The sequence below is a fragment of the Balaenoptera borealis genome (assembly GCF_965194805.1).
Source record: "Balaenoptera borealis genome assembly, chromosome: 8".
In the NCBI taxonomy this organism is placed as follows: Eukaryota; Metazoa; Chordata; class Mammalia; order Artiodactyla; family Balaenopteridae; genus Balaenoptera; species Balaenoptera borealis.
Window position 1 is genome coordinate 84,489,549 of NC_138865.1, and position 25,448 is coordinate 84,514,996.

General features: G+C 38.1%; 1 pseudogene across 1 annotated transcript in view; it reads left to right on the forward strand.

Moving 5' to 3' along the window:
- Nucleotides 1–25,448, forward strand: part of LOC309633103 (TM2 domain-containing protein 1 pseudogene) — a 48,764-nt pseudogene extending 23,316 nt beyond the window's left edge. The window contains exon 1 of the transcript in view: nt 1–25,448. This exon is cut by the window's left edge and continues 23,316 nt beyond it. The product of the transcript in view is annotated as a TM2 domain-containing protein 1 pseudogene (transcript).

Below are 25,448 nucleotides of genomic sequence, written 5' to 3' on the forward strand. Positions count from 1 at the left end.
AAATGTTCCTTATTTTGCTGTTATCTTTTATTTCATTTTCGTCACATAGAAATTTAGAATTTTTATACTGCTAAATTTATTATTCTTTTACTTTTATGTGTTTTTAGTCATGTGTCCTGTCAGGAAGACCTTCTCTATTCTAATATCATAATAATTTTATTTGTACTTTTGCTGAGAATGTTTAAGGATTAATTTTTTTCACATTTAAATCTTTAATATAACTGAAAATTATTTTGGTATAAAGAATAAAAGAGGGATTCAACTTTTATTTTTCCAAACAGCATTCCAGGTGTTTTAACCTCATTTATCGGTAATCCTGCTTTTCTCCACTGATGAAAAATGCCATATTTAAATTAATTTCCCATATGTATTTGGTTCTATATCTGAATTCTCTACTCAGTTTATATACTCCTATTCATAACAATTCTTCTCATCATTTTCCTAGATTGGATTTCCCAGGAGTGGAATAAACATTTTTAATAGAATAAGCTATGCTTTATATTGATTATAAGATTAAAATTTTAAGCCTAACAATTTTCTATTCAAATGTTTAGGTTTAATTGTTGAATTGGGAAATTGTGTGTGTGTGTGTGTGTGTGTGTGTGTGTGTGTGTGTGTGTGTGAGAGAGAGAGAGAGAGAGAGGAGATTGTCATTTCACTGATATAAGTACTTTAACCTTGAAATTAAAAGGAAAAAAACAGTAAAACTGGTTATTTCCATACATTTCAAGCCTTAGTTATTAACAGGGTAGTTTGTCAGTTTGCTATAATTCTAAAACTTAAAGTAAAAATTAAAAGTAATACAAATTCATAAAAATAAATAATATTTTCTTTCACAAACTAGAAATAGCAAAGTCAATGTAATTTGTACTGTATCCCCTAAAATTTCTGAGCCAGTCTTACTCCCATTTACGGATGGTAGAAAAAGGTAAAAAGAGTGAAATCTGATTAAAACAAAAAATGAATCCACGTAAGGAGTGGAAACAAACCCCCAAAGAGATGAGTACTCTCTACATGTATCTTCATTGATAAAAGCAAGGCTGGACACTTGTTTGGCTTACATTTTTTATAGTTGTTGTTACAAGAAAGAAATTTAGAGATTGCAGTTGATAGTGAGACCTGGAAGAGCATGTTAAACCTTCAACTAAGCTTCCCCAAATGGCTTAATTTTACTTCTGGCGTTCAACTTTAGGTAAAATGATCCCTTAGAGATTATTGAATCAGAGAAATTTTAGGTAAGTCAGACTGAAGCTTCAGAACTACGGGGTAGGGCCAGGAGTAACCTCTCTATCTTTGCTTAGTTGCAATTATGCATGTGTTTTTACCATTTTCAGATAGAAACTTGGGAGTAGATTCTAATCTAATAGCTCATTTTATGTACCAAAAGGGCACAGTACATATGTTATTTCTTTTCTGATTACATCTTTCCTAAATGTTCTTCTTTCCCCAAAATTAAATTGCCTGTTTGGTTGTTGCCTTTCTCAAAGTGAAGGATAATTCCATGCAGGTATTATAGTCACTATCTAACCCCTTGCTTTTCATGAAAATAACACAGATTCAAGAATGAATCTCTTAAAAACCTTGGCTCTTTCTTTCCTATTTCTCTCTGATGCTACTTGTCTGGATTTATCAGATGAAAGATACTCTATCAGCAGTACCGTTATTATCTACCCACTTCCAAATTGTCATGCTTTCAGTGGAAGAAATCTGATCCCCAAATGGGAGAAATCTCTTGTCTTTTCTATTTGTAAAGACAGCTGCAAGTAATTGTTTAGTGTCTCTGTTATTTCCTTTTCCATTGTCTCTAATTCCCCCTGTTATTATTATAAGTGCACACAATTTTTCCTTGATGTTTGTCCTCTTAAATACACACAGTGCTTACAAAACATTTTTTAAATTTCTTGGTTATAATGTTCTGCTTTTTCTCATGCTTACTATTTTCCTCCTTTAATTTTTGATTACTTGTTTGCAATTTTCCCCTTTATAAACCAACTTTTTTCCTTTTACCTTAATGACTGATGTTATTTTTTTTTCCTTTCACAATATGGATTATTTAATATCCAGAAGAAAGGAACAAACACCTCTCCTATTTTTTCTTAACTTCAGAAGCTTTTGTCTTAATTCAGTCCCCTTGTGACCCTGGGAAGTCTCCTTCCAGGTGACCAGCAAAAGCACAAGAGTTCCAAAGCTCTAGGGGAGCTCCTTTTTCCTCTCATTCATCTCCACCAGCCTGAGTATGCTGAGTATGCTGGCTGCTGGCCAGGCCTTAGCAAGACCAGTATTGCCACATATTCAGATTCTTCTATCTGGGGGCTCAGTCTGACTTGCTTAGTTCTGGGGGTGCTTGCTCTGAGCAAGATACTTCCAGATTCTCTGTAACTCTTCCAATAAGTAGTTTTGTGAACCTTTCGCTTCATTCAAAACACTAGAGGTATCTTACCAGGTCGAATAGTCAGTCCAATTTGGTTCAAGGTGTGCTAGGGAAGCACTATGCACCATTAGTGTCCCAGATCATCAACACCCTTGGCACTTCTTCACTTCTCAACACCTTCCTTATGGATGAAGAAGTGGGAGTCACATAGAAGAAGACACCTAGACACCTCCCATTAAGTCATTCTTGCTGTTTTAGCAATATGCTTCTGCTTGAAGCCGCCCTCTGTACTGTGCTATGGCTATCTACCTCACACACTTTGCCCATATGACACCCCTCTGTTGGTAATGCCCTTCCCCCCTTAACATTTCACATAACTCCTACTCATTCTTTATTTAAAGACAGTTTTAATTTTTATCAAATATACGTATACTTAGTTCAGAAGGTCAGCTACTTCTACCAGATGGGTTAAGGTCAGTAACAGTCTCTGGTCTCTTTTTCCCCATTCTCCCTACCTAGAGGCAGTCACTTTTCTCTCTTTTGCCTTATTCTTTTGGTATTTATATTTTAGGCATTACTTGTTGACATCCCAGTAAGGAAGGTAAGAATTTGGTTTCCCCCTCTGCCCTTCTATCCTCTAATACTTATTGTATTGATATCAATGGTGCCAATATGGTAAAATTATAGTTTAGGTTGGTAAATTTAGTATTTACATTATTATTATATAATTTGGACCTGAATCATATAGTAAACAATGATCATTTTTCTTATCTATGCAACCTGTTTTTTTTTTCTCCTGGATATAATAATTTCCCTTTTTTATTTGCTTATTTTTCTATATATTTAAAAGAGGCCAATCCTGAGCACTGCCAGTTGCCTAATTAGCCTCTCAATACTTTCATTCACATCTGCTATCCTAACAATTTCATCTTCGGCAGTGATCTCTCTCAGAACATTCTGACCTGCTTTTAGTCTGCACAGGTTGCCTCCATACCTGCTGCACAGCTGTTACTTTCAGATTCCCATTTGCCACCATCTTGGGGATTCTCTTTGCCACTGATCTGTATTGGATCCCCTGCTCTTGTTTCAAGGTTGCATTATCCTCTCCTATTACTCTGAGGATATTCAAGATAACTTTTTGAGACTTTCCTCTTTTCGCATAGTCTCTGTTTCCTCCATGTTGCTTTTTTCTGTTTATTTCCCTAGAGTATTTAATAGTTCTGGATGTCTACACATATTTAAGAGTAGGAAAATAAAACTTATTGGAAGTTCTGAGCTTGTGAGTGGGATGAATTGACAGCAGTATCATTGTGGGATGATATGGCTCAGTTGACATGGGAGAACTCCTGATTTTCAGTATCTTTTTGTCTTTTCTCATTGGCTAAATAGTTTCTCCAGAAGAGACTCTTGCAATCTCCTGCCTGGAGGGCAAAGACCCAACAACCAACATTTGGAAGCTAAGTAGAGGAAGCAAACTAGAGTATGTAAGTATTATTTCCATTTTTAGTAAAGCATACCTTGGTTCCACCTGTCCAGAGACACTCTATTTTATACTTTCCAGAAAGTAAATCTCAGTTTTCTCCAAGGTAGGGTGGTACAGAATGGAGATGGGATGGGGCTGGAGAGACAACTTTCTTCAATGACTTTAAGCCAATTTTCCTTTTACTAGCCCATCCATAATCCTTGCCCCACTTCAGATGATGTTGCCAGTTACTGGACCTATTGAGGATCTTGGCTGTCTCCATTGATGGTGTAGGAATGCCCTTTCTCATTCTGGTAACTAAAAGTGGTCTTTTTAGTTACCACTCAGCTAACAGTTTTCTAGCCTCCAAATTTTGTTATTCTCTTCCCTCCTTTTTCCAATTTTTAATAAGTGAGGTATAATGTACATACAGAAAAGCACGTAAATTGTAAGTGTGTAGCCTGATGAATTCTGACAAAGTGAACACACTCATGTAACTACTACCTAGATCAGATTATAAAACATTACGACACCTCGGAAGCCTTCTCTGTCACTCCCTTCATCTATCCAAAGGTAACCACTATTCTGAATTCTATGACTTTTATCAGTTCTATTAGTTTGAGCTGTTTTTGAATTTTATATAGATTGCATCATTCAATACATACTCTTTTGCATCTGGCTTTCTTTGTTCCACATAATGTTTGTAAGATTCAACAGTATGTTGAATAATTATAGTCCTTTGTGTGAAATACTACAATTTCTTTATCTCTTCTACTGCTAATGGATTTTTGGGTTGTTTCCAGTTTTGGGCTATTATAAATAATGCTGCTGTGAACATTGCTATATATCTTTTTTGGTGAACATATATATGAATTTCTTTGAATATATACCCAGAAGTGGAATTGTTGGACATTGAGTGTGCAATTGTTCTACTTTGGTAGGTACAGCTCAAAAATTTTCTAAACATTTTGTAACAATTTACGTTCCTACGAGCAATGTTAAGACAGTTCCAGTTGCTCCATGTGCTTACTAGCTGAAGAGCTGGTGATATTAAATATCAGTCCTTTTAGTTTTTGCCACTCTAGGGGTGTTGTGATAGCTCATTGTGGTTTTAAATTACATATCCCTGATGACTAATTATGTCAAGACCTTTTTATATGTTTATTTGCTACCATTATTTGTAAAGTGCCTGTTCATGGTCTTTAGAAGAAAATTTTTAAAAAATGGATCTGTCTTTTCATATATATTAAACAACCTTGAATTCATTGTAATATATTATCCATCTTTGTATAACTGGACTTAATCTGGTAATATTTTGATTAGGATTTTGTATCCATACTACAGAAAAAGATTGGACAGCAATTTTAAAATCTTGCTGTTTCTTGTTAGATTTTGATAATCAACTTTATCCTGGGCTGGGAAGTGTTTCCTCTTTTTCTTATTTCCTGAAGAATTTCTATAAAATAGGTGTTATTTACTTACAAGTATTAGAAAGAATTTTTGTTACAGATTCAATTTCTTTCATAAATATGGAATTATTCATATTTTCTCTTTTTATTTGTCAGTTATAAGAGCTGTGTTTTTGTAGGAATTTATTGATTTCATCTAAGTTTTCAAATTTATTGGCATAAAGTTTTTCATTGTATCCCCTTATTATTTTTTTGATTCCATAGGGACTATAATGATGCCCCATTTTTCATTTCTGTTATTGGTTCTTTTCTACCTTTTTTCTTTCTTATCGTCACTCTTGATGTTTATAAATTTTATTATTCTTTTCAAAGAACCAAACTTTTGGTTTCCTGACCTTTTCTATTGTGTTTTTATTTTCTTCTTCATTGATTTTTTCTTTTATCCTTATTATTGTCTTTCTTTTACTTTTGGGGGCTATTTAATTTGCTGTTCTTTTTATTGCTTCTGAGGGAGGTAATTTAGGTAATAGACTTTAAGATTTTAACTCCTAACACAGGCTTTCGCTGCATTCTATGGGCTTTCAATATATATTTTTATAAATTTTCATTTAGTTCAAAGTATTTTCTTTTCAATTGATTTCTTTAACATATGGGCTATTTTTAAGCATACTAGATAAGTTCTAAACATTGGTGATTTTCTACTTTTTGCAATTAATTGATAATTTAATTGCATTATGATCAGAAAACATAATATGGCTATAGTAAGTCTTCGTAAAATTAGTTATTATACAAGTGTGTGACAGTGGTTATCATTTAACTGTGATCTGCCCCTACTTTGCTCATTACTCCTTCATCTTAACAGCTCTGAGGCCTTGGGTAAGTCACTTTACTTCTCGTAGCCTTAGTTTCATGAAATAGAAAGATGGAAATATGAGCTCTAAAATTCCCTTCATAGCTCAAATATTCTATTATTCTAGGTTGTCTTTTATCCTCTTAACTAGAATTCAGCAACATGATAGTAAAAAGGAATCCACAGAACAAAACTCATTATTTGTTCACACACCAAGTAGTGGTAATTGGCAAAATAATTGCCATTTCACCAAACATGGATTTAATTTTGTTTAGTTAAGAATAAGGCATAGGGCTTCCCTGGTGGCACAGTGGTTGAGAATCTCCCTGCCAATGCAGGGGACATGGGTTCGAGCCCTGGTCTGGGAAGATCCCACATGCCGCGGTGCAACTAGGCCCGTGAGCCACAACTACTGAGCCTGCGCGTCTGGAGCCTGTGCTCCTCAACAAGAGAGGCCGCGATAGTGAGAGGCCCGCGCACCGCGATGAAGAGTGGCCCCCGCTTGCCGCAACTAGAGAAAGCCCTCACACAGAAACGAAGACCCAACACAGCCAAAAATAAATAATAAAAAAAAAAGAATAAGGCATATACTTACGTTTTTTAAAAGGGTATTTAATAGTTAATAATGTTTGCAGCCCCTGCTTTTTAAGGCATGCCTCATTTCATGAAAGATCATGAATGAAAACATTGAAATACCGCAAGAAATCTATAACCTTATCATGGAGAGCCTGAGTAAATCCAGGAAATCTTGGAAAATTGCAGGAGAAAAATGATTCTATCACAAATTTTAGCCTCCAGTCACAGAGTGCTCTCTTCCAGATGCAACTTGTTCTTGACATATTTCATTAATGAGCACTGTGCTTTACTATGAACAAGACAAGGTTATTTCAGACTCACTTTGCAAATGTTTCCTTCTTGCCCTATGCATTGGAAATACTTGCTGATTTTTCTTCTGATAATGATGTTTTGTTTTTTGTTTTTTTTAGAATGTTGATTCTTAAAGAAGAGTTGAGATTGACATTATGAAGTAGGTTTTGAGATTTTGTTTTGTTCACAGATTTTGAGCTTTTTTTTTTAAGATTAAAAATAAATAGTAGCAAGCCCTTCTAGTTTGTTAAGCATTATACTAAAGCACACTGATTCTTTTAGACCATGGGGTGCTTTCTCATACACTGAAAGTTGTGGTCACTTTTCTTTTTATTTGATACACATATCCATTTTGAAAGGATTTTCCTCCCATCTACTTAACTAGCATATCTGTTACCTCCAACATATATGTATGTATGTATTTTGGTGAAAACATTTAAGTTTTAATGTTTTAACAAATTTCAGTTATACAACAGTGTCACCAGTTACAGTAACCATGTTTTACATTAGATCCTCAGACCTTATTCATCTTGTAGCTGAAAGTTTGTACCCTTTTACCAACCTCTCCCCCTTTCCCCGCCCCACCTCCTCAACCCCTGACAACCACTTTTCTACTCTGTGATCACTTCTAATTTCTATTCTAAAGTCCTGGTTGACTTATGTACCTTCTAAAATGGTTTAACCTGGGAGAATCTTGGACACAGAAAGGTTTGGGTTCCATATCAATAAATAAAGTACTAGAACTTTCTGAGATTGGCCCAATGATTGGTCCTACATGCAAAAACATATTTTCTTAAGAGATAACATATTTTTTCCCTTTATGGAAGAAAAAGAAGTTTTAAGCTTGCAATTTTCTGATATTTCTTATCACCAACCTCAGAACAAGATAATGAATCATTTCTAACAGTTTCCTCACCAAGGGGTATAGTTATCCTTAAAACCTATCCTTCCATTATTATGGCTTCAGGCTTCATTTCCTAAACTTCTTCTATCGTGCCTGTCCACAGTGGCATACAAGCTCTCTTTACCTTTGGTATCTACTGTGTTTCTAGTCTCCTGTCTTCCTTCCTGGACTTAACATTGTGAACTGCCCCTTTCTTGCCTGGTATACCTTTGCCTGGGACTTAAATTCTGCCTTCCCCCTTTTCTATGCTCTGTGGCTATGGTAAGTAAAACCACCTCCATCCTTAACCTTGGATGTTGGAGCACATCTTTCCAACTGTCTATTTCAAAGTCCATGAAACTAAGTCCCAGGAAAGTAAAGAATCTCACCTTTTAGGACCTCTTCTCTCCCAGGATAAGAACTTAGACACAAATATAGCTGACTTTCTACTGGCATTTCTCATAGTTTAAATGGAAGAAAGTTTAAAAGGAAGAGCCTAGAGGAAAATGAGACTGGTTTGCTTTACTTTATGGTCCAAAACTAGCTGCCACCATGCACCATTAATTTAAATTCGGAAGTTTAAGAATCTGTGCCTCCTTGCCAAATTCTTTTAACTTATTTTAAGGATTCTTATCCTCAGTATTAGGAATATTTTTCTGCCTAGATAATTTTAAAATACAAATAATAATAGCAACAACAACAGTAAAAACATTAAAAGATTTATTGAAAACTAGGTCTGGTCCTAATTACTTTTCTGTATATTCTCTCATTTGACACAACAACATAATAAGCTGGGTCATATCATAATCCTCATTTGAAAGAAGAGGAAACTAGGGTTTAGAGAGGTAAATAAATTGCTTAAGGTCACATAACTAGTATATATTGAACTTATAATAACATCCAGTTCTGCCTGATTCCAAAGCCTAGATCTTAATTACTAGGAATGTCGCCTTCTTCTTTGCTCCATGGTTTAACATTCCAAAATGATTCCTGAGATGTGTGGTTTGGCTTACTATTAATGCCAAATTAGATGTTTTGCATTAAAAGGCTTTTCTTTTTGGTAGGATATGACCAAAAATGTCCAAGTAGTAATAACCTTTTGCACTTGGTATTGTGCTTTACTATATAGGGTGTATTTTCAGTATTTGGCCCTCATATTGATCCTGTATGGATGCTTCCTATAAAGATGAAAAGATTGATTTTTATAGAAATCATGGAATTTGCCCAAGGTCACATGTGAATGGCAGAATTAAAACATGGGGCACAGTCTTTTGACAACTATGTCATTCTTCCTAACACAGGATGCTATATTACTGCTTACCAGAATGACTCCAAAGCGTCTCTGAGATGGAATTTCATCTGTGTGGTATCATTACTGCTTTCTGGAGATGGTAAGAGGAATCAATCATAAAAATATTTCCAACATTTTATACACAGTAGAATTCCAGCTGCCATTCATGATCTTATGGGTCAGGAGGGATACTGATGTCCTATTGGGTTTCATGAAGAACTCTCCCTTAGTCACCAGGAGAAAGAGAACCTCTGATGCCTTTATACCCACTATTCCTACCACATCCCCTGCACGTTATTAGAAAGTCAGCCTTCTACAGGCTTCCAATTACAGCACCTTCTGGTGTAGCATTTGGTTCCACTTCACCAAGTCTATGGTAAATTCTATGTCACAGATTTCACTTTTTGTCTAGTGTGACATGTTGAATTGAACTGTCAAATAATTTTAGTAGCATTTTATATGTCTGCTGGGAATACATCAGTTTTCCCAACTGTTGCAGCAGGGTGGTGTGATTTCTTGAGCGAGTCCTTTGATTAAAGGGAAAACTTTTTGGGGGAATGCCCCTTGAGGCTGAACAGAAAGTGCCAGCTCCTCAGTAGAACCCAGGCAATTAAAAAACTCAAATGTGGCATATATTAGCCCTGCTTAAGCAAAGTATCAGAGATCAAAATACTAGAGCAGAGTTTCACTTGGCATTTAAATTCTAATCAAGGTCATCCTAACAAATAGCTTCGTATTATTGTCAGAAGCTACAGCAAGGGCAAATCCTTAACAAATGACTGATTATAAAGTGAAATCGTTACTATAGTATTCTAGATATAGAAGTAAAACTATCTTTGCAAACCCTTCAAAACAGGAAGGGAAAGGGGGAAGAGCTGGATGCTCTGTTAAACATTTTGCACATTATATAATTTTTAGTAATGAGCTAGTAAACCAGGCCTCTGGGGCGAGGCGGGGGGAAGCCCTAATTTGTAGCTTTTGTCAATTTCTATGGCAGATATTCATACCATGGCTGATTTCATGCTACAGCATGATGTTACTGCATTCAGAATTTAAGTGATGCGCACATTTGTTTCTCACCAGTTGTAAGAGCTGACTATAGCATACCATTGAATCCTCACAGTAATTTTATGAGGTAGGTGTTATTATCAGAGATGTTAAGTGACAATGGCTGGGAAATTGTAGCTGTTGAACTGAAGTTGGAATACCAGGATTCTATACTTTTTCTGCTGTATTCTACCGTGCCTAAAAAAGAAGTATATATTGAGAGCCTTCCCTGTGCCAAGAATGGGAAGACACATTGCCCTGGTAATACCTAAAAATAATGAATAAGAAATGCAAGGAGCCTCTAAACTTGGCATTATGCTGATTCTCTCCCCACGCACATGGGAAATGTGAAAGAAGTTTTCAGTATTTCTAAGAAATTTATAATAGAAAGAGATTTACTGAATTCGAAAATGCAGTGTGGTAGAAAGAAAACATCTGATGTATCTTCCAGGGTTTTTTTTTAATTTAATTTTTTGGATGTATATACTTATGTTACTGCTTAAAATAGTTGGGAACATAATCATGTCCATAACATTCTTGAAACAGGGAAGAATTAAATGTAATCTTGACCCCCCTTCACTGCTATTCTGCTAAAGAAATATGAGCCCATTCTGCTTTGCTAGTTTGTCTCAGGAAAAATTTGATAATGCCACAGGATAATATAAGACTACAAAGTAGTGGGCCCATTCTCAGATCCCACCCAAGGTGATCAAAGGTGTTTCATTTTATTCTGATTGATTTCTCATCCGTTTCTATTCTCTGTTTAATTGGAAAGAATTGGCAGGGAGTGCTTAGTGTCTAAACTTATTAGAATCAATTCCAAATTTTGTTACCAAACTCAGATGGGTATTCAGGCTCATAGTCTTAAAGAAGCCTGCTACTATGCCTTGCTACTTTTCTAATTAGGTTACCTAGAATAAGTGATTTTCCTAAAATTGTGCTAACGTAGAGTTTCACAAGAATTTACAACACTGCCTGGTAGATACTCATAGAGTTTTTAATACCTCAGTGGCTTGAAGGAACGAAAGAACCTCTCCAGGTAGCTAATTTACCACCTGCCTAATGCTGTGTCTGTGGCAGTTACACAGTCAGTTGAAACAGAGCTAAATTGCGTCTTTGCTCTCAGTCCCTGGTCAAACTGATTCCATCCCTAGGCTACTACAGCATTGTGGAGAGACAGGCTTAAAGGCTCATAGAATTGAAACTGTTAGTGAAAATTATGGTGTCTCAAAATGACTGCTGGACTATCTGGATTCTGAAGAGAAATTCTAGGAAATCTAGAGGCTTATGTGTGGACAGCGTGTGGGAGGCAGATGGTAGGGAAATGACTCTCCTGCAGGTCTTCATTTCCTGATTCTGACTGTGTGTCTTGGCTGACCTTCGGTAACAAGGGCAACAGACAACGGAGGCTACTTTCTTTGGAGTCAGTGAGGGTTAATGAGGAAGGAGACACCACACCTTCTCTCAGAGCCTTAATAGGAAGCTCTCCCCAAACTCCTTGACTGTTCTTCATGTGGGCCGACCAGGCTCGGCCACAGTCGAGGTGATATATCAAGATGGGTAAGAATATGGACTCTGGAATCAGAGTGCTTAAGTTCAAAATCAATAGTTCTTGAGTTCAATTCCAGCTTGGACAAGTCATTTAACCTCTTTGTGCCTAAGTTTTATCATCTGAAGAATGGGGATAGTAATAAAACCTAAGTCATAGAAGTGTATGCAAAATGCTTAGATATAAATGCTATATACGTGTTCACCCAGATAAAGCTGCCCAAACTGGGCGCTGCAGCACGAGATTTTGATGTTCTGGCCATATCTTCCAGAATGCTCTGCATGCTGAAGACTGTTATGGCAAGCACCAGCCAGAGGTCTTTTTTCTGGTCACAGGTTTGGCTTGCATGAAGGCAAAGTCAGAAGTTCTGTATGCTCCTGGAACAAGCCCCAAGCCAAAGACAGAAAGGATGTTGGTGGATGAATACTCAGCTTCCTTGTCCTTAAGTTGAGATCATTCTGGAGCGTGTTCTACACTGTCTCCTAAACGTCCCCAGGGAGATTAAGCTCTAGTTGCCCGCAGGGGTAACCGGTTTGATAACACGTCCTTTACTGACTTCTCTCTGTCTCTCTCTCTCTCCCTCCTCCCATCTCTTTCCCTCCCTCCCTCCCTCCTTTCCTTCCTTCCTTTCTTGCCTCACTACTCTACTTCCCTACTGTTGTTTCCTGAGATCACCTCCCAAATAAACTACTTGCATTTGAATCCTTTTCTCAGGGTCTGCTTCTGGGGGAACCTAAATCAAGACAGATTTCTTGGCTTTTTAGGAGTATTATAAATGGCTATTGGATTGAGGACATTGCTTTTAAGAATTTCATTGAGATAACATACTTTATTTAGAATCTCTAATAGGCATGTAGGTTTTCATGCTCTGTATTTTGTGCATATGGATTTCTTTTTTAAGTGGGAAAAAGTTCTGGAGTTAGAGACAGAGGACCCAAGTTTCTCTTGACTAACTAGGTGAATGCCTTTTTAAAAACTATCAGTTTTAGGGGCTTCCCTGGTGGCACAGTGGTTAAGAATCTGCCTGCCAATGCAGGGGACATGGGTTCGAGCCCTGGTCTGGGAAGATCCCACATGCCGCGGTGCAACTAGGCCCGTGAGCCACAATTACTGAGCCTGCGCGTCTGGAGCCTGTGCTCCGCAACAAGAGAGGCCGCGATAGTGATAGGCCCGCGCACTGCGATGAAGAGTGGCCCCCGCTTGCCACAAATAGAGAAAGCCCTTGCACAGAAACGAAGACCCAACACTGCCATATATAAATAAATAAATTAAATTAAAAAAAAAAAACAACCAAAAAAACTATCAGTTTTATCATGTGATACTAATATATATCCCACATTGTAATAAATAAGATAATGTACATAAGAGGGTTCTGCAGAGACTACATTTATTGTATCATTAGCAGTCTTCTCAATGGGGTTTTGGTTTGTTCTTAGGATTTTCACCACTTGACATAGATTCTTCCTGTGAAATTCTGCAAGGTAAAAATATATTCATTAACACTAAAAAGAAATATTTTGGCCATATTGTTATGGCCTACCTTCTGTTACTCAATTTTGATTAACATTTTAATTTCAACTTTTCAACAACCTTATCTTCCTTCCATTTTGGCAACTGCCTGATGATCTAGCCATAGTTTGGGTGTCTTGTAGTTAGCAGAGTAATGGATTTTTCAGCTGTGTGTCCCAGATCCTGCCCTCTAGCTTTAAGTTGCAAACTGCATGAGACATTTTGATTAATAATGTTAAGAATATTTATTTTTCCATTATGCAAACAATTCATTTGCTGTTTGACTAATGCTTATGCCAAGTATGAGTTTACCAAACTACTAAGCCACAGGCAAATTAAAACTGTATAGCTTTTTTTCCTGTGACTTAAAAATTATGAAAAAGAAACACATAGCCATAAAAATAAGGAACATTACATTACTTATTATATTAGCTAGTTCAGAAAGAATTGATCATTAAGTAATTAAACTGCTTATTTAAAAATTAATTAAAAAGTTAAAAAGCAAATCATAATTATTTTAAAAATTTTGCAAAATAGCAATAAAAGTGTAAATAACAGGGGGGAGTGGTCTGTATTCCCACCATTGAGAGAGAATAACAATTGCTGCTTTGATATATTTCCTTCCTATTTTACGTATATTGTTTCTTCGTACAATGTCGATTGTATCATGTAATATGTCTTTCGCCATAACACATCTACGTGGGCATGTGTCTAAGGATATTCAGTGGGCAAGTCTCATGGCCAAACACTTTCTCCCAGCTTCTTACTTGCTTTTTGGCTGCCATGACACTGCTGGGCTGCCTCTCTTCTTCCACTCTGGTTTCTTGCTCCCAGCCCCACTCCTAACTCCAAACCTCTCAGGATGCTACCCCTCAAGCAACCATGTGTCTGAGTTTTGTCACTTTGGTACCAAGGCCAGAGTCTGGGAACTCAGCTTCTTCGGGCACACTGATTTCCTTGTATTCCTTGTAACTGTGATCACACCTGTGCCACACCATTGCTTGAGGTGAGCAGGAAGTATTTCTCTCTTCTTTCCTTTCCTTTCCCCTGGACAGCTTTCTGTGAAGTAGGGTTATGAGGAAAGGGCAAGTTCCCTGTAGGCTCCTGCTAGGTTCCACTTTCCTCTTTTAATTGGATATCCAGGATTTTTATTAACCCATTTACAATATAATATATATATATTTAAAATCATCAGTATAACAAAGTGACTGGTAGGATGGAATTTTAAAATAGCATGCAACCTCCTTTTTTAGAGGCTGAGCCAGCAAGTCTCCTTAAGAGAAAATTTTCTTATTATGAGAAAAAAAAAAAAAAAAGTTGACTGGCTTACCTTAGTTACGTAAAAGCTTGTGCAGCCTTTTCTGGTGTTTTTGTGTCTCTCCTTAAAATGCAGACCAGAACATTCTGGTTTTAGCAAAGTTTCCCCTCCTTGCCCTCAACCTTTTGTGAAGGTTGTGAATCAATTTTTCATCAGAGGCTTGGCAGCCTTGTGAGTGTGAAGGGACTAAGATTCCAGCCCCTTCTCCATAAGATTCAACATTAGACAAATTTGGAGGAAACCACAGTGTCCTTGGCTGAGGCTCCCTGACAGGAAAGAACCACAATAGTGACAGATGAGCAATCATGAAGAGAGAAAGAAAGTTTGGGCTTCAACAAGTTTCAAACAAGGTTCTAAGACAGGTCTGGCCTTGGCAGATCTTGTACTGAGCCTTCATACGTCCCCAGGCCTGGCCAGCCTGGTACGGGAGTCATGACTAGGCGACAGTGGAGCGACCCTAGTGATGTAAATGTACACAGGCGTTGCTGTCGCTGTGGGGCCCCCATCCAGTCTCAGTTGTCCCTGTTAGGACAGTGCCAACAGCGCTGCTCTACTGGTGGTATTGCCCCTCATTGAGAAGAATGGTGGCCATCCTCTGGCCTAATAATTTGGATTCTGGGTGACATGGGATAAAAAGCTGCCCGCCAGTATAGGCATGCGGGTTTGTAAGTGATTAATTAGAATAATAAAAAGGATGTGGCTGTATTTATCCGGGCTGGGGAAGCAAGTTACTATTACTCAAGCATTTTTCATGTTATTACAAACTTTGATGCCTGCCTAGTGGTGTACTGAGAGAACATATCTTATTTTCTCATTTCTCTATTATTGAACATAAAGGTCTTTTGCATGAGGCATTTCTGACAGAATCTAGTATTGTTGTAGCACTAAAAGTGTAACAGTAGTAGGAATATATTTTCTGGGTGTTAAAAGTATGCAGTTATAATGTAAAATGAGTCATTTAGAACACAAACATTATTCTTTGGAACATGATGAATTTAGCCTCCTTGTCTTCTTGTATTCAAGGGGCACTAGGAATCTTTGCCAAGAGTGGGGCATGATAGGGAGAGGGGGCTCAGAGAACCAAGAGTGCAGTCTGTGCTTGAGTTCCATCTTTTCCAGGATACCTTTGATCCGAAGGAGGGTCAAAGGTAGTATTGTATGCAGGATGGAAGGTCCACATCCATTAGATATAAGAGGCCATGACTCTCCCCAGTGAGTCCCCAGAAACAAGCAGGGCCCAATACATAGTAAATGCTTGGTATGTATTTTGTGAGTATTTGAATGAATGAATATTTCCACTAAGCACTCAGGGAACAAGACTATGTAAGCATTCCAGAATTAAAGGATCAGATTTGTACAAACTTGCCATATAATTTTGAAAGTGCTGTTTAACCTCTAGAAGTCCATCTTCTTATATGACAAATTGGTAATGATATCTGTATTTACCTATATAAAAAGCATAATATTATAATACAACTAGATCTGTGTGGCTTCTTTTCATATGCTGTTATGTTATTTCAAGACATTAGTTTTCCTGATAGTGGTTATGTGATCTTCTACACCTGGATGTAAACAATAGCGACAACAACAACAAGAAAATAAAATAAAGCACCACTGACTCCAGAGGAAATAATAATTACAGTTCATAGCCATAAATGATACCTGCGGTAGATAGACTACTTTAGGCCTGTATTTCTGAGTGTACATTGTTACTTTTACTTGATTGCGCTCCAATTTCCATTCATTTGAGAACTGTGGGAAAATGAGACTATAGGTGCCACGTTCAAATTGGAGAGTTTCAGGAACTATAGAATGGGTTTTATTTTGTTTCCAGAAGACAATTTCTATCATGCTCTGGGAACATGGTGGCCTGTGGAGTAATTGGTCGAGTCAGGCCCCAGCTACCTTGTCTTGAAAGAGGGGCCCAGTAGGAGCAGCTGCCCTGAGAATCTTGAGTCTGAGTCTGTCTTTTTTATTTTTTAAATTTTTTGTAGACACTGAGAAATAAAATTTCTGCTACAACATAGAGAGTAAATTTAAAAGTTCTGTTTTTGTGGGCATTAAAAGGAAACTGATTGAGCAATGAGATAAAATTCAGGACACAGGATAAGTGGTGATGAAATCAGTATCTTAAAAGGGATTAGATCTCTACAATCAACAAAATGAAATTAACATATATTATCACATTCAAATCTCAGTACAGCCCCTGGAGGGAAGTTGGAGAAGCACTATTATCCTTCTTTAAAAATTTCAGGAACTGAGACTCAAAAAGTTTAGGGGCCATGTCCACAGCAATAGAACTTGTAACTGATGATTAGAGTTTGGGTTTTCACTCTCCTTCTACCACCTCTCCATGCTACTGTTGAAGGTGCCAGAGTCTTGGCACCTTTATGTCTTTCTCTCCTGAGTCATTCAATCATAGTTCCAGAGTATCTCTGCAAAAGAAGTGAATGTCCCTTCTGAAACTCAGCACCTTTAACATATATGTTATCAGTATATCGCCACCTACAAACTTTCAAATAACATGAAAGCTTGAGGCATTTCTTTCCTTTCTTTTTTTTCTCCCCTTTTCCTTTATGCATGTCCAGAGGTTATTTTTATACTGCCATTTCCTAGAGGAAAGGAAAATAGAAATTCTTGTTCTTTATCAAGGCTAATAATCTGGCTGCTTTTTATTTAAATTAAAAAAAAAAACACGAAAATCCTTTCTGTAGACTTGACAGGTTATCCCAACTCTCTCATTTGTGCTCAGAGATTTTAACGTTTTCTCTTCTATTTTCTGGCCACAAGTCTTCTTGATAGAAAATTGCAACAAGAGAAAGGTCTGTTCCCTTTTGGAATGCTCTCCACATAGAAGCCTGGGAGAAAAGTTGTAGCATATGTTAGAGACCCCAGCTTCTAGGAGCTGGGCCAGAATAGGCAGCATGAAATAGGATAAGGTGATTCTCTTTGCTTTCAAGCTTTGGTTCCCTTCTTAAAGAACTCCATTCTTGTGTCCAGGAAAAGCAAATAGAGTTGGTTCTGAAGCAGATGCTGCTCAGACTTCCTGGTTGTCAGAGCAGAAGTGAGAAGGCAGAATTAAAGGAGACAAAATTAGAGTGAGAGTGTGTGTGTGTGTGTGTTTACATGTGCACGCACACGTGCATGGGCACACAAGTATAAAGCATCAACATTTGCAAACCCGATATAATCTGCAAAACAAAGCACATCTTCAATGTCAAGTAAGAATGAAGAAAAGTGAGTATATCTCTGGAGCAGGAATCAACAAACTTTTTCTGTAAAGAGGCAGATAAAAAAATATTTTAGACTTAGTGGGTCACATGGTCTCTGTCCCAAATATTCAACTCTGCTATTGTAGTACAAAACAGCCTTGGACAACATATAAACAAATAAGCATGGCTATGTCCCAATAAAACTTCATTTATGGACACTGAAATTTGAATTTTATATAACTTCCACATCATGAAATATTATTTTTCTTTTGATTTTTTTCCCACCATTTAAAAATGCAAAAGCCATTTTTAGCTTGTCGGTGGTACAAAAGCAGGCAGTGAACCAGATTTGGCCCATGGGGCTCTAGAGGAAGGGTAATGCTAGTATAGGGGTGGTATGAAAATGTGGAAGACATTTCTTTTGATTCTTCTGTGAAGTGGTGACCAGATGAGCACATTTCCTCATCCTCCTTATGAAAAAAAAAAAAAAATTTACAAAACTTATATCGATTAAAATATCATCTCTTTGAAATTCACTTAATTCTGAAATTTCAGCAGGGCCATGCCGAAATTTATCAATGGGCATTTTTTGAAAGTTTAGTTGCATTGCCAGCTTTATATTTAAGGCATATAGACCTCAAATATTTTAGAGAAATCTGGTGATCAAAGGAAGAATATCTTATTTCAAGATAGTACTTATTTGAAAGAACCTGCCTCTCAGATGGGATTGTCCCAAAAATCCGTACCAATACACTATCAGGTTAATTTTCTGCTTTATAATACAATAAAACAGTCACATAATACTGAAAACATTAACAGTATTGTCAAATTTTGAACAATACTGAAAATTTTAACAGTATTGTTAAAATTTTATTTGACTCGTGAGTCAAATAAAATCATGATAAATGTGTCATAGTGTCCTGCATACGTGTGGGGAAAGAATCTGTGTTTCTAACTGAATTCAAAAAAGAAATAACTCATTATGAAAGCAAACCATTTCTGATGAGGGGAACATGAATATAAGTGCAAATCTACAAATCTTTATTGTTAAGGTACTCTCCCCCCCACTTCCTGTCCTTTAATCATGCCCATAACTATGGGCGCTCAGATTCAGTTGGGGTATAATTTGAAAAGAATGTTTGACTATGACCATAAACATTCCATTTAGTCATCACCATGAATCCCAGATGCTGGCAACAACGTAGACATTTTTTTGTGGGCGTGAGAATAATCCAGATCCCTGCTATTCAAGTGTCGTCTGTAGATCAGGAGTATCAGCATCACCTAGAAGCTTGTTGGAAATGCAGAGTCTCAGGCTCCACCCCAACCTCACTGAATCAAAATCTGGATTTTAACAAAACCTTCAAATGGTTTGTATGAACACGAATGGTAAAGAGGCACTCAGCTTTAGGAATGGTTTTCGACCTTGGCTGTAAGTTAGAATTCCCTGTGGAACTTCTAGAAATCCCAGTACCCAATCTCCATAGCAGAGCAGTCAAATCAGAATATCTGGAGGTGAGTTATGGGGGACGCGCCGGTGCCCGGCACGGCGGCCGCTTGGCCCTCCGGGCTGGTTGCTTCTGAGACTGCTGCCGCTGGGCTCCTAGGTGTTCTGTGGTTTGCGTCAGTAACCACGGGACCTTGGGGAGCTGCCGCGGCCGCGGCGAGGAGACACTTACGTGCGAGGACCTCAAAGTGGGACAATATATTTGTAAGGATCCAAAAATAAATGATGCTACACAAGAACCAGTTAACTGTACAAACTGCACAGCTCATGTTCCATGTTTTCCAGCACCTAACATGACTTGTAAGGATTTTAGTGGCAATGAAACACATTTTACTGGAAACGAAATTGGTTTTCTCAAGCCCATATCTTGCCGAAATGTAAATGGCTATTCATACAAGGTGGCGGTTGCACTGTCTCTTTTTTGTTGGATGGTTGGGAGCAGATAGATTTTACCTTGGATACCCTGCCTTGGGTTTGTTAAAGTTTTGCACTGTAGGACTTTGTGGAATTGGGAGCCTAATTGATTTCATTCTTATTTCAATTCAGATTGTTGGACCTTCAGATAGAAGTAGTTACATTATAGATTATTATGGAACCAGACTTACAAGACTGAGCATTACCAATGAGAAATTTAGAAAAACTCAGTTATATCCATGAATATTGTTTAAAAGAAACAGATTTGGGCCTCCTTGATTTTAATAGAGAACTCTCAGTATGTAGATTTTCCAGATTTTCCTTTTTCCTTCTTCACATACCACTATATGGATTCTATTTAATTTTTTGTTGTTGCTGATGTTTTTGTTTTCTTGTTTTAGTTAAAAACATATTATTCTGAGACGTATTTAATAGAACTTTTTTGAGATTTATATGATAATAGAGTCTTTCTTCGGCTACTGTCTCTATGAGATAGATAGCTTATTACTCTGATATTAATGTCTTTTCCAAAGGGAAGTTGCCACTTGTCCTTTTCGCTTCTGAAAAATAAAAGTATGACTTATTCAAAAAAAAAAAAATCTGGAGGTGGGATCTACACATCAGTATATTTTAAAGCTCCCTGGATTATTCCAAAGTGCAGGGAAGTCTGAGAACCACTGGGCTAGGTGGTGGACCGAACGTATTATTGCTCTGAGGGTAAGAAGAGAACACTCTCATTATCAAGTGGAAACAAGGTCCCCAGAACTAGAGGCTTTATTAGAAGTGTTAAAAAGGTCAGCATGTTATGTATTAAAAGAGTAGCTTTCAAGAACAATTTCATTATTTGAGGGATGAAATGGCAGCATACCCCAAGACAGGCAACAGAGTCGCCTATTCAGTTTAACCTTTTAGTCTTATTTTTAGTCTTTGCCCCACAATTTTAACTGATTCTGTACTGTTACCAAGACACCATCTGATCTTAACAAAGCTTTATAAAAAGGCTCTCATGGGATAGTGGTTTGTGAATCATCTTTTCCTGTTGAGGATGAGGGTAAATTAGTGGTATGTGAGTTTTGGTAGAGTTAGCAAAGTTTTCCACTGTTTAATTAGATTAACTGATCATGGAGGTGTCCTATCTGTAACTTAGAACTGGAACCTGAGGAAAAGGGTGCCAGTCAAAAATCCTCTTCTGTCCTTGGATCAGTGAGGAACCCATCAGATTAATTCTCTGGGCACAAGTGTAAGGGCTGGTATATGTAAGAGGAAAAGGCATTATACAGTAGCTAATGTGATACCACACTGTCAAGGTCCCAGAAGACATCAGTTCAGTTTACTGATTTGGTGCCTCCTCTCCATTACTAATATCAGTCATTATGCCTTTAAATAATAATTGTTAAATTATGCCTCTAAAGAAATGGAGCCCTCACAATGAGATAAAATGTTCAGGTTACTAAGCAGTTAACTAAAACGAACAAAATTAAAGATTAAGTTCAAGTAAAACTCTATTGGGTGCTGGCACTTATTAATTCTCCCTAACTAGGGAGAATTCTGTCTAGAATCAGACCGATTTTGAGTTGGGTACTCTTCTTCCTACCTGTTGCTAATTATGTATCATCTTTGGACCTTCCTACATCTCGCCCCACCCCATCCCCCATCTCATCCTGGTGTTTTAGGTTCCTGGTGCTAGAGTTTATCTCCTAATTGTAGAGTTCTAAGTTTTAGCTTGCCATTGCTACACACAACCCATCTACTCTATTTCTATTGTTCTAGCTATTTCTAAGCTTGATTGCTAATTTCACAGACCTGTGGAACACTGGAAGTGCAATTATCCTCCAGCGTAATTGCCTTCTGTAAAAACTGCCTCCCACAAAACTCCTGCAAAAACTGTGTCCTGTTTGTTACTGCCTGTGAATGTATGGATGCCTTTTCAGCTACATAGAGAGGTCTTTTCTAGATCTCCCTGGCGTTAGAAAAGATCAAGTTATCTCTACAGCTGGAACACCCCTTTTAATTAGGAGCTTTTTATGATGGTTATTTCAGGTGTCCCATTAATCTGACATCACTCCTGGGTATAGCAGTTGATGTTAAAATTGGTCTGTTTGGTATCACTTGGGAGTTTTGACTGTTTAAATATTTCATGTTCACTTATAAAAAGTTACACACATTAAATAGCTCCTACATTCTTTAGTATCACTTGAATACAGATACTACAATACACAAACACCCTCTTCAGCATTCAGTTATGCAATAATTTTTAACTGATTTAACAATTTATTTTAATATTTATTTTTAAGGTGCTATTGATTTATCCCAACTATAAAGTCATAATTATGAATGATATGTGAATGACTTTATTTTTTTTAACATCTTTATTGGAGTATAATTGCTTTACAATGGTGTTAGTTTCTGCTTTATAACAAAGTGATTCAGCTATATGTATACATATATCCCCATATCCCCTCCCTCTTGCGTCTCCCTCCCACCCTCCCTATCCCACCCCTCTAGGGGGACACAAAGCACCGAGCTGATCTCCCTGTGCTATGCAGCTGCTTCCCACTAGCTATCTATTTTACATTGGGTAGTGTATATATGTCAATGCTACTCTCTCACTTCATCCCAGCTTACCCTTCCCCCTCCCTGTGTCCTCAAGTCCATTCTCTATGTCTGCATCTTTATTCCTGTCCTGCCCCTAGGTTCCTCAGAACCACTGTTTTTTTTTTTTAGATTCCATATATATGTGTTAGCATACGGTATTGTTTTTCTCTTTCTGACTTACTTGACTCTGTATGACAGTCTCTAGGTCCATCCACCTTGCTGCAGATAACTCAATTTCGTTTCCTTTTATGTCTGTGTAATATTCCATTGTATGTGTGTGCTACATCTTCTTAATCCATTCATCTGTCAATGGACACATGTTGCTTCCATGTCCTGGCTACTGTAAATAGTGCTGCAATGAACATTGTGGTACAAGACTCTTTTTGACTTATGGTTTTTCTCAGTGTATATGCCCAGTAGTAGGACTGCTGGGTCGTATGGTAGTTTTATTTTTAGTTTTTTAAGGAACCTCCATACTGTTCTCCATAGTGGCTGTATCCATTTACATTCCCATCAACAGTACAAGAAGGTTCCCTTTTCTCCACACCCTCTCCAGCATTTAGTGTTTGTAGATTTTCTGATGATGCCCATTCTGACTGGTGTGAGGTGATATCTCACTGTAGTTTTGATTTGCATTTCTCTAATGACTAGTGATGTTGAGCATCCTTTCAGGTGTTTGTTGGCAATCTGTATGTCTTCTTTGGAGAAATGTCTATTTAGGTCTTCTGCCCATTTTTGGATTGGGTTGTTTGTTTTTTTGATATTGAGCTGCATGAGCTGCTTGTGTATTTTGGAGATTAATCCTTTGTCAGTTGCTTCGTTTGCAAATATTTTCTCCCAATCTGAGGGTTGTATTTTCATCTTGTTTATAGTTTCCTTTGCAAAAGCTTTTAAGTTTCATTAGGTCCCATTTGTTTATTTTTGTTTTTATTTCCATTTCTCTAGGAGGTGGGTCAAAAAGGATCTTGCTGTGATTTATGTCATAGAGTGTTCTGCCTATGTTTTCCTCTAAGAGTTTTATAGTATCTGGCCTTATTTAGGTCTTTAATCCATTTTGAGTTTATTTTTGTGTATGGTGTTAGGGAGTGTTCTAATTTCATTCTTTTACATGTAGCTGTCCAGTTTTCCCAGCACCACTTATTGAAGAGGCTGTCTTTTCTGCATTGTATATTCTTGCCTCCTTTATCAAAGGTAAGGTGACCATATGTGTGTGGGTGTATCTCTGGGCTTTTTATCGTGTTCCATTGATGATTTTGGATCATCTTTACTATCATTACTCTGAATTCTTTTTCAGGTAGACTGCTTATTTCCTCTTCATTTGTTCGGTCTGGTGGGTTTTTACCTTGCTCCTTCATCTGCTGTGTATTTCTCTGTCTTCTCATTTTGCTTAACTTACTGTGTTTGGGGTCTCCTTTTCGTAGGCTGCAGGTTTGTATTTCCCATTGTTTTTGTTGTCTGCCCCCAGTGGCTAAGGTTGGTTCAGTGGGTTGTGTAGGCTTCCTGGTGGAGGGGACTGGTGCCTGTGTTCTGGTGGATGAGGCTGGATCTTGTCTTTCTGGTTGGCAGGACCATGTCTGGTGGTGTGTTTTGGGGTGTCTGTGAACTTATTATGATTTTAGGCAGCTTCTTTGCTAATGGGTGGGATTTTGTTCCGGTCTTGCTAGTTGTTTGGCATAGGGTGTCTAGCACTGTAGCTTGCTGGTTGTTGAGTGGAGCTGGGTCTTAGCATTGAGATGGATATCTCTGTGAGAGCTTTTGCCATTTGATATTACATGGGGCTGGAAGGTCTCTGGTGGACCAATGTCCTGAACTTGGCTCTCCCACCTCAGAAGCTCAGGCCTGACACCCGGCCTAAGCACAAAGACCCTGTCAGCCACTTGGCTCAGAAGAAAAGGGAGAAAAAAAAAGAAGGAGAGAAAGAAAAAATAAATAAATAAAATAAAGCTATTAAAGTATAAATTTTTTTTAAATTATTAAAAATAAAAAAATAATAATAATAAAGAAAGAAAGAGAACAACCAAACCAAAAAATAAATCCACCATTGATAATAGGCACTAAAAACTACACACACACACACAAAAAAACCAGACAGACAGAATCCTAGGACAAATGGTAAGCAAATCCATACAGAAAAATCACACAAAGAAGCAGACACATACATACTTACAAAAAGAGAAAAAGGAAAATATATATATATTAAAAAAAAAAAGGAAGAGAGCAACCAAATCAATAAACAAGTCTACCAATGGCAATAAGCTCTAAATACTAAACTAAGATAAAGATAAAACCAGAAACAAATTTGATGCAGAAAGCAAACCCCAAGTCTACAGTTGCTCCCAAAGTCCACTGCCTCAGTTTTGGGATGATTCGTTGTGTATTCAGGTATTCCAGTGATGCAGGGTACATCAAGTTGGTTGTGGAGATTTAATCCGCTGCTCGTGAGGCTGCTGGGAGCGATTTCCCTTTCTCTTCTTTGTTCGCACAGCTCCCGGGGTTCAGCTTTGGATTTGGCCCTGCCTCTGTGTGTAGGTCGCCTGAGGGCGTCTGTTCTTCGCTCAAACAGGACGGGGTTAAAGGAGCAGCTGCTTCGGGGGCTCTGGCTCACTCAGGCCGGGGGGAGGGAGGGGTACAGAAAGTAGGGCGAGCCTGCAGCAGCAGAGGCCGGCGTGACGTTGCACCAGCCTGAGGCGCGCTGTGCGTTCTCCAGGGGAAGTTGTCCCTGGATCACGGGACCCTGGCCGTGGCGGGCTGCACAGGCTTCCAGAGGGGAGGTGTGGATAGTGACCTGTGCTTGCACACAGGCTTCTTGGTGGCTGCAGCAGCAGCCTTAGCATCTCATGCCCGTCTCTGGGGTCCGCGCTGATAGCAGCAGCTCGCACCCGTCTCTGGAGCTCGTTTAGGTGGTGCTCTGAATCCCTTCTCCTCACGCACCCTGAAACAATGGTCTCTTGCCTCTTAGGCAGGTCCAGACTTTTTCCCGGACTCCCTCCCGGCTAGCTGTGGTGCACTAGCCCCCTTCAGGCTGTGTTCGCGCAGCCAACCCCAGTCCTCTCCCTGGGATCCGATCTCTGAAGCCCAAGCCTCAGCTCCCCGCCCCCACCTGCCCCAGTGAGCAGACAAGCCTCTCGGGCTGGTGAGTGCTGGCTGGCACTGATACTCTGTGT